The sequence below is a fragment of the Callospermophilus lateralis genome, unplaced genomic scaffold (genome assembly GCF_048772815.1).
Source record: "Callospermophilus lateralis isolate mCalLat2 unplaced genomic scaffold, mCalLat2.hap1 Scaffold_124, whole genome shotgun sequence".
Classification (NCBI taxonomy): domain Eukaryota; kingdom Metazoa; phylum Chordata; class Mammalia; order Rodentia; family Sciuridae; genus Callospermophilus; species Callospermophilus lateralis.
The window spans coordinates 2,671,322-2,681,453 of record NW_027512424.1 but is presented as its reverse complement, the minus strand read 5'-3'; the positions used below and the strand labels follow the sequence as shown (position 1 = coordinate 2,681,453).

The 10,132-nt window shown below is 42.2% G+C and overlaps 1 pseudogene; it reads left to right on the top strand.

Moving 5' to 3' along the window:
* Positions 1-5,668: 5,668 nt before the first annotated feature.
* LOC143387067 (ski-like protein) lies at positions 5,669-7,665 on the top strand (annotated as a pseudogene).
* Positions 7,666-10,132: the final 2,467 nt, after the last annotated feature.

The window sequence follows — 10,132 nt, the reverse complement described above, 5'->3', positions numbered from 1 at the left end:
AAAACTTAAAGTGTGCTTCTTTGGAACACTGGCATTTTACTACAAATTTGAATTTACCTCTACTTTATAACTTAATAATTGTATGCCTAGGAAAAGGAAATATTAACATATGTCCTCAAACACCACTTGAAAATGAATGTTCATATATCTTTATGGGAGCATCAAATTGCAAGGTAGACAAATTAAATTCAGATATATTATATTACAGGGCATTAAAAAGTAATGAAATTCTAACATAGGCAGCAATATATATTAATCTCAAAATCACACTGAGTGAAAGGAATCAGACACCAACTGCTTACAGGTTAGGATTCCATGCAGATGAATTTGAAGAACAGAGGCAGCTTCAATGTTTTCTAATGGAATTCAGATCAGTGTTTGCCTCTGTGGGGTGGAAATTGAACCAGAAGGGACAGAAGGAATTCACTGAGGATGATGAAAATGTTATATCTATATCTCCACTGTGGAGTGGGGTTTAAGGGTGTGCTTCCTGTTGAAACATACTCAAATAAAATTAAAAGCCATACATTTACCCTAATTACTGAAAAACTGAAAATGTAAGCTTTCTTAGAGAAGTGTTTCTGGAGTTGGCTGGGTTAGAGGAAAGAACTGATGTGTTTCACTATAAACCTTGTGTAATGTTACTCTTATTTTAAAAATGTTTAGCATTTTAATTAAAAAACAGATTAAAAATCATGTTCAAAGTAAAGTATGCAAGAAGAATGAATTTTTATAGGCAGATGTAGTGAGCTTTTAAATAAGCTTCTCAAAAGGAGTAATTGATTTTAAAATTGTAATGTTTTTATCTTTACTTTTTTGAGGCCTGTTCTTTGCCCTAGACTACACTAAGCATCCATCTCCTTAAAGATTAAAATGTGTTACAGATGGAATGAAAGGAGAAATACATAAGTAACAATTTTTTGACATTCAAATTGGATTATGCACAAAACAATAGTTTTCAAAGTCCAGATATTATCTTGAAAAGGAATCTCCAAATGCCATATTTTCTATCAAATGAACATCCACACTCAAGAGGACTGCAATAATTAAATTCCTCTGGGGAAAGCAGAGGATGCAGGATTCACTGGAATCAATATGGAAACAGAATAGAGGTGTGAGAACAATTTCAGCAGCTTTGCCAGGTTTACAGTATTGAAAGAGAACCTTTCCAATGTGGATTTTGCTTTCCTACTCTTTGGAAAAGAGATGCAATACATTAGATAAGCAAAAACGAAGACAAAACAAAACAACCCCTCCCCCTCCCAGCCCGCAAAAAGCAAAAAGAAACAAACAAAAGATCTTTGGCCTCAGAAGTGTGCATTGGTCTTGCTGTCCATTAGGGATCTGAAAAGTTTTAAAACTAAAAACTTGTTATTTATGAAAAGATGAGTAAATTTGCATGAAAGCAGAGGAGTTTCTTTTGAAGAAGGAAAGTAAGCTAGCTTTTGAATCTTACTTTTTTAGTGTAAGTATTAATAGAAACTAATTAATGGATTAATGAAGTAATGAAGAATCACTGCTATAAAAGCATTCAGTGACCAAAAACATTAAATCATAGGCTGAAAGAAAGTTAGGTCATGGGCCAGAGTTTTATCAGTGAAGGCTGATGTCCCTGCAACAGATGGCTGAAGTTTGGAGCCACTTCAATCCCTGCTACCTTAGCAATAAATGGACTTTTGGAATAATGGCTGGTTATCTGAACAGGAACCACCAGATTTCAAAACAACAAACACTGTGTTTTAAGTATAGTTCAACAGTGGTCAAATGTTTTGAAGACCTTATATAAGCATCAGAATCAATATACTTGATTAAAAATCATCTGTTTTTATTGGATTATCCAATTAAAGCGGTTTATGCTTATGGGTATTAACATAGGAAAAAATATTACTTGATTAGCCATTAAGACAATATTAGATTTCATCATATGTGTAATAGAAGTGTCTCTCTGAACAGTTAATTCTAATATAGATAATATTCACTGTATTAAATACATATCATTACTGATAAAAATGCAAGTTAAGAGGGTTAAAGAAGAGATTGTTAATACTGAGAAATACAACTATATACATTTCTAAAAACAACCCTTTTCCTTGATTAGATGTTTCAAAGACAAATGTTTTTTGTTTGTTTCTTGGCTTAGTACTATTTTAAATATACGACATTATCATTTGAACTGTGGATACCCAATACTTTAAACCATCAAAGGAATAGTAGCTGATTATAATGCTTTCAAGAGAAAAGAGACAAAAATTGATAAGAAAAATACTTTTGAAAGGGTCTATAATCTTAGGTTCATAAAACTCATTTTTAAAATTGTCAATGTTAAACATTAGGGGATCTTACAAAAATACAATAACACATAAAACTGGCATTTTTTAAAATTACCTGGTTTTGTGTGTGATTTATCTCAAATGGCACATGGGATAAACTTTAACACAAAATATAAAGGGCAGACAGGGATTATTTAATATACTTTATTAAAAATAAAATACTACTGCTTGTAGTCACTTGGGAAAGTGTCATATTAAATTTTGTGCATTTTTTAACTATACTAAGACTGACTCAAAAAGGCACTATTCAGGCCCCGCGGGGGCGAGGGCAGCCGGGTGGGAGGCCCCGCGAGGCGGGCCCGGGGGAGCGAGGCCAACACCCGGCGTGCTGCAGGGCCGCTGCCACCAGGCTACCTCCGGGGCGGGGCGGCCCAGCTGTGGTCCGCGGGGGGAGGGTCGCCCGCGCCTGACCTCTGGCAGCGGCTCTCTGCCTCAGCCCTGCTGGCTGCTGGGGTCGCGCACAGTGCACCTAGCGGCCGCCCTGCCCCCTCCCTCCCTGTGGCACGATGGCCCAGCGGCCTGGGCGCCCCCGGGTCTGGCTCCTCACCACAGAGCCCCGGGTGGGGCGGGGGTAGGGCTGTTGCGGCCCCAGACAGCCGGCTGGGCGACTCGAGGAAGGAAGGAGGGAGGGCGGCGGTGGGGGTGGGGCGGGGAGGGAACATCCTGTCTGCACTGGGTGCACCGGAGACAGCGCCACGCGCCAGCCGCCCAGATGGTGCGCTGGGCCAGGAGCGCCAGGAGCGCGCCTGAGGGGGGGCGCGCGGGGGGGGGGCAGAGCGGGGGGGGGGGGAGGGTGGGAGGATCCCTGAGGAGCCACAATAGGCCAGAAGGCGCGCGTGTCCCCGAAGGGACTCAGAGCCGCGAGGGGGCGGCGACGCCAGCGGGCTTGCGCGCGGGGCTGCCGCTGGCTCCGTTCCCTACCCCTCCCCCTCCCCGCTGCCCTCGCTCTCCCCCGGGCGGCGGAGACGGCGGCGGCGGCGTCTGCTGGAAGCCGTGTGTCTCCGCAGTGACGTGGGCGGGCCGAGGGCACGGTGATGTCAGAGGGCTGTGTGTAGCGATGTGTGTGGGGTTCGGAGCGGCGCCAGCACACCCGAAGGGAGCGGGCGAGCGGCGACGGCAGCGGCGGGCACAGGTGCGGCCCCAGCTCGCGGGGGAACGCGGAGGAGGCAGCGGGAGGCCAGGGGCGCACAACCTCCAGGGAGCCCGACGGCAGCGACTGGGGTGGTGGGAGTTAACAAAGCTTGTGGAGCTTCCCGGGGCGCGGAGACCAGAGTCCGGGGTTCGGATGCGCAGGTCCGGGCGGGGTCGTGGCCAGAGGGGTCGCAGGGCGGGCGTCAGGGCGGGCGTCCCACGGTGGATCAAGCCTGGTAGATCCCGGGCGGTGAGCGCAGGCAGGGGAGGGTGTTGCACTTGACCAGAGACGCCTGGACCCCGGAGACCTGGACGCCGGTCACCGCCCCCACACCCTCCCGTCTGCGCACTGCGGGGATGCCCGGGGCTCGACCTGGCTGGTCAGCCCGAGCGGCAAGGGATCTGGGCTGGGCGGCCAACCTGCTCGAGGTCCCCAGTTGGGTCTGGCTCAGGGCCGGCGGGGGGAGGTGTAGCCCTAGGGGCTGGAGTAACACAGGAGAACTTCCCGGGGAGAGGGTGCGCGGGGGATTTCCATCGTTCACCCGCGGCCCTGTAGTGGGCGATGTGGGGAGGACACTTGGGGTGATCCCAGGCTCGCGGGTGGGGGTTGGGGGATTCCTCACTCTACTTCCCTCCACCCCTTTTCACACCCCCCGGAGGTCCCGGCACTCTAAGCTCCTTGTCTTCCCCATTTCGGGTGAAAGATGGGTGGGTGGCTTTGCGTGGGCGGAGCGCTTCAGGGTTCAGGGGCGCCCCCATTCTAGGTCATGTCTCCTGCCCTCTTCCTTGGCCTGCATTGGATGAGGTGTCCTTATAGTGGCGAAAGTCCTTAATCCTTTGGGTTTGTTTTAAGGTAAACTGCTAGGAGTTTGGAGAGCAAAAATTTCTATTCATTGGATTTCTTTTGGGTATTCTTTAAAGGAGGAAGTGGAAGAATCTTTTCTTTTTCTCTCTTCCTCCATTTGCATTCTTTGTGAGGTCTGTCTGCCTTGTGTTTTTTGTCCCGGATTAATCTTGTTCAAGGATGGAGATTCCCAGGCATAGAGTCTTATAGCTTTTGGCTTCCATTAAGCAAAATTACTAACCTTTTAAAGGGAAAGTTAATTTTTGCCTACAGTCATTTTAGAAAGATAGCATACGTTGATTAGATGAATCAATGCACTTGAGACTGTAACTTAGTTACTTACATTAACTCCTATGTTTTTGGGGGGGAGATGAATGAAACTATGTTTTTTAAAAAAATTAGATGAAATAATTTTTATTTTAGTTATAGTTGTGTAATTGAGAAAGCCTCTGGTACTGAGTTTCGGTTGAGATCATCTGTTTAAGATTTTTCATATTCTGAATTTGAGTAGCGTTACTCTTTTTGAGGGATATTTTTGCTCCCTTTGCCCACCTTCCTATTTAAATGAAGCTTCTTCTAGTTACTTGGTGTTAGATTTGAAGAAATCATTCAAGTGTCACCTTTGGTAAAGTGAACTTAGTTTAAGATTAAGAATCTAGTTTCAAACTGACCCTTTGGCCTCTGGAGCAAATTCAAATGTAACTCTTCCTCCATCCCCTTTCTCTTCTTCCAGATTAATTTAAAGAAGAATGAAGTGTAATTCTTGAAGACAATTGGGCAATTTTTTTGTTAAGTATCATTTTTGATTGTAGAAGTTCAAGTGAAGCTAGAGGCCCTTATTGGTGAAGATTTATACAAGGCTTTAATTTGTCAACACAGACCAACCAACCATTTTCAGAGGGAATACTCCCCCTCTCCTTTTTTGGTATCTTGGCAGTAAAAATTAAATTTGTTTGCATTATTTTGACTGGTGTCAGAGTCTAGGTTTTATGAAACATCAATGGCATAAACTTTACACATGCTTTGCTTAAAAAAAAAAAAAAAAGATTAACCAAACCATTGCATTGAAGCTGGACCTCTTGAATTGAGAAATTGGTAATGTTATTTTACATATATATGAAGAATCCAAGGAAAGCCTCCTCAGAAGTGTACCTCTTAAGATTATATTTATTACTAGAAGCAAAAAGAGACATTTTGTAGTATTTGCAGTGAAATTATACTAGGATAAGCAGAACCAAAACAAAGTTGCAAAATCTATTGGGTAAGAAGATTTCCTTTTGGAAATTTATAATTTTTTATGAATAGGTTAAAAGTATTTGATAGTTACTCTTCTTCAAATAAGCAACTAAATAAAAATGCAAATCTCAGACTTAATTATTTAACACAATAGCATAGCAATGGAAAACCTACAGGCAAATTTCTCTTTAGTTCAGGGCTCAAATAAAAAACTGAATGGGATGGGAGATGATGGCAGCCCCCAGTGAAAAAAATGATGACAGACATTCATGCAAATGGAAAAATGATAAACAAGGTACCACCGGTAAAGAAGGAACACTTGGATGACTATGGAGAAGCACCTATGGAAACTGATGGAGAGCCTGTCAAGGGGACCTGTACTTCTGTGCATGAACCTTTAAATTTAAATCCCAGTTTGAAACATACATTGGCACAATTCCATTTAAGTAGTCAGAGCTCTTTGGGTGGACCAGCAGCATTTTCTGCTCGGTATTCCCAAGAAAGCATGTCACCTACTGTATTTTTGCCTCTTCCATCTCCTCAGGTTCTTCCTGGCCCACTGCTCATCCCTTCTGATAGCTCCACAGAGCTCACCCAGACTGTTTTGGAAGGGGAATCTATTTCTTGTTTTCAAGTTGGAGGAGAAAAGAGACTCTGTTTGCCCCAAGTCTTAAATTCTGTTCTCCGAGAATTTTCACTTCAGCAAATAAATACAGTATGTGATGAGTTATATATATATATTGTTCAAGGTGTACTTCAGACCAGCTTCATATCTTAAAGGTCCTGGGAATACTTCCTTTCAATGCTCCATCCTGTGGGCTGATCACATTAACTGATGCACAAAGACTGTGTAATGCTTTATTGCGGCCACGAACTTTTCCTCAAAATGGTAGTGTACTTCCTGCTAAAAACTCATTGGCCCAGTTAAAGGAAACTGGCAGTGCCTTTGAAGTGGAACATATATGCTTGAGCAAATGTCAGGGTCTCTTTGCACCTCAGTTTTATGTTCAGCCCGATGCTCCGTGTATTCAGTGTCTGGAGTGCTGTGGAATGTTTGCACCCCAGACATTTGTGATGCATTCTCAGATCACCTGACAAAAGAACTTGCCACTGGGGCTTTGAATCAGCCAAATGGCATTGTTATCTTCATGTGAACCAAAAATACTTGGGGACACCTGAAGAAAAGAAACTGAAGATAATTTTAGAAGAAATGAAGGAGAAGTTTAGTGTGAGAAATGGAAAGAGAACTCAATCCATGACAGATACAACACCAGGAATGGAATTACAATCATGGTATCCTGTTATAAAACAGGAAGGTAACCATGTTTCTCAGACACACTCTTTTTTACATCCCAGCTACTACTTATACATGTGTGATAAAGTGGTTGCTCCAAATGTCTCGCTTACTTCTGCTGTATCCCAGTCTAAAGAGGTCACAAAGACAGAGGCAAGTAAGTCCTTTTCAAGACAGCCAGAGAAGCCTCACATTAATAATAAACACCAAAAAATAGTGTCTTACCCAGATGTCTCACTTGAGGAACAGGAGAAAATGGATTTAAAAACAAATAGAGAATTATACAGTCGATTAGATCCATTGGTCTCACATAATTCTACAAGTAAAAAGAAATCAGAGTCTGCTACTTGCACAAGAGACACAAGCAAGCATGATGAAGCTTCGTCTTCATTTCTTGTCAAAGATGTTATTTGTGAGGATGATAAGGGGAAAATCATGGAAGAAGTAATGAGAACTTATGTAAAACAACAGGAGAAGCTGAACTCAATTTTGCAAAAGAAGCAACAACTTCAGGTGGAGGTGGAAATGTTGAGTAGTTCAAAAGCTATGAAGGAACTCACTGAAGAACAACAGAATTTGCAGAAAGAGCTTGAGTCTTTGCAGAATGAACATGCTCAACGAATGGAAGAATTTTATGTTGAACAGAAAGACATGGAGAAAAAAATTGGAGCAGTTGGCAGAGCTGAGACAGATTGGACCATGCTGAGGCTGATAGGCAAGAACTCCAAGATGAACTCAGACAGGAACGGGAGGCAAGACAGAAGTTGGAGATGATGATAAAAGAGCTAAAGCTGCAAATTTTGAAGTCATCAAAGACTGCTAAAGAATAGAAACCATAAAAGAGAGTCATTTGTGTATTACTGACAGGGTTTTTTGTTTGTTGCTTGCTTTGGTGATTGAATCCTGAACATCTTATCTGCATGAAGATAAATAGGCTTTCTGTCCATTTGTAGATCAGAGAAAGTGATTATATATTAGTACATAAATTTTTACATTTTCCAAATGAATGAAATGTATGTTTCTTTGTACTTTTTTTTTTCACTCAGCTTGTTAACAGTAGTATATGGTTTCAACTAGTAGATAATTACCTATATTTCTAATGCAAAATTAATAATTGTATACTTTTTAAAAGCTGCATTATGTGATGGAAAATAGTAATCAATTTTGTTTATCCATATTTCAAACTCAACTTTAGATACAATGGTGGTATTATAATTCAAATATGTAATATAGAACTACTTGAGGAGTTGAGTCTCCATTTTTCTCACCAACACAAACTCCTTTCTGAATTGATACAGTACATTCATTATTATATGCAAAATTTGCTTTTACTTTGTTCAGATTGTGGAACTGAATTTCCACCAGTTTTCTTTTTGGTGTCTTCTAAGAGGAATTTCATTGATGAAGTTATAGCCCACCCTTGTACACAATGGGCAAAGATAACATGCTTTGTTAGTTATGCTTTGCTGCCAAACAAAAGAAGCGTTGTAATTTGTCTTTCAATTTAAATGTGATTATATTTAGAATTTTTTGTAGTGACTTCAGAAAAATAATTTCTGAGCTTTTTAATGGTGTTAATAGTGGTGTGAAAATATTAATGTTCTTGAGAAAACTGATTCCATTAATGTACATTGGTTTCTATAGAATCCATAATCCTGTACAGTTTTTATATGTAGTTATGAGTCTTTACTAAAATTTATATAATGGATTTGTTTTTCTTTAAATTATAAAATATTAAACACCTTGAAGGTTAAAAAAAAAAAGGCACTATTCAACATACATAGAAATTTTTCCTGCATAGTACTGGTTTGAAAAGAAACATGAAGAAGAAAATATGATCAGATATCTTCCTAATTAATCATATAAAATGTTAGCGAAAAACTCAGTTTAATGTAGAGAAAGTATATTAGCCAAAACCTGTTACTTGTGGCCTGGACTGAGCTGGGCATCCTGGGGTCCTGCTGGCCTCCTCTGGACCTCCCATACCCCGCTCTGGACCTGGGACTCCAACCCTGGACTCCCAGAGGTTGACCTGGGAGCCAGAGATGAGGATTCCACTTGAACTTGCCTTCTGCAAGCTGGGTAGTCTTTGCAAACTACACCCCCCTGGCCCCTTGTTTCTTTGTCTATTAAATGGGATTTTTAAAAAATTTAAAAATGCCACCATGCCATGTCAGCTTCCAGGAGCAGGAGCCTGTTGTGATGCTCAGATTACTTGAGGATGCAGACACAGCATTGGGAGTGCTGGGTGCTCCAAGGGTGTGGCTGTATTTATGTTTTATATTATAACCCTGAGCTTCTGTGGGCAATGCCAGCCCAGGGAAGAGACAGCCAGCCAGGACATATGTTAGCCTTTAAATGGGGGAGATAATGAAAAATAGTGAAGCCAAGATTAATTTTCTTAAGCAATCAAGAAAAAGCAAGAGAGCTGGGCGTGGTGGCAAATGCCTGTAATCCCAGTGGTTCTGGAGGCTGAGACAGGAGGATCATGAATTCAAGGTCAGCCTCAGCCACTTAGTGAGGACTAAGCAATTTAGCAAGATCCTGTCTCTAAATAAAATAGTAAAAAGGGCTAGGGATGTGGCTCAGTGGTTAAGTGCCCTTGGATTCAGTCCTTAGTACCAAAGGGAGCAGGGGAAGAAAAGTAAGAGATATGTACTAACAGTCAACAAAAATGTCACCTGCCATTTCCTGCTGCCATATTGTATTAATATAATGGAAAAAGAAAACATGGTAAAAATGCTTATTTGCAAAACAAACAGAAAATGAACCGTGGGATTGTCAAGTTGTGTCTGTCCTCCTTGGCTTCAATTTTCTCCGGTTTTGTCACTGTGGAATTAGGGCATTCTCACACCTCTGCCAAGCCTCGGGGACATTCATCACCCCTGGGGCACTGCCTGGAGTCCTTCTAGCCTTGTTTTAGCTCAGAGGTGGCCTCTGGCTTTGAGAGAGATGGTTCCCTTTCCTTCACTGGCATTTCCAACGAGATTCCAAAGATCCACTGGTCCTCCCCTCCTCCAGTCCCTCTCACTAGCTGCAGGGACCTGCCCTCATGGTTCTTCCTTGGCCCCTGGGCCACTTTTCAGTTTTCTCCTGCCTCCTCCACCGAATGGCTGGATGCCGGAGGTCTACGGGACTCTAGTGTCGCAACTCTCTTTTGCTTTAAATCTTTTTAGTCTAGAAAATTTCAAACACATACAAACATATTAAGAACAGTACCATGACCTCCTAGTTTGCTGTCACCCATCCGTCTTCAACAGAACCCAGCTGGGGCCTTACCGCTCTCCCTTCATCCTC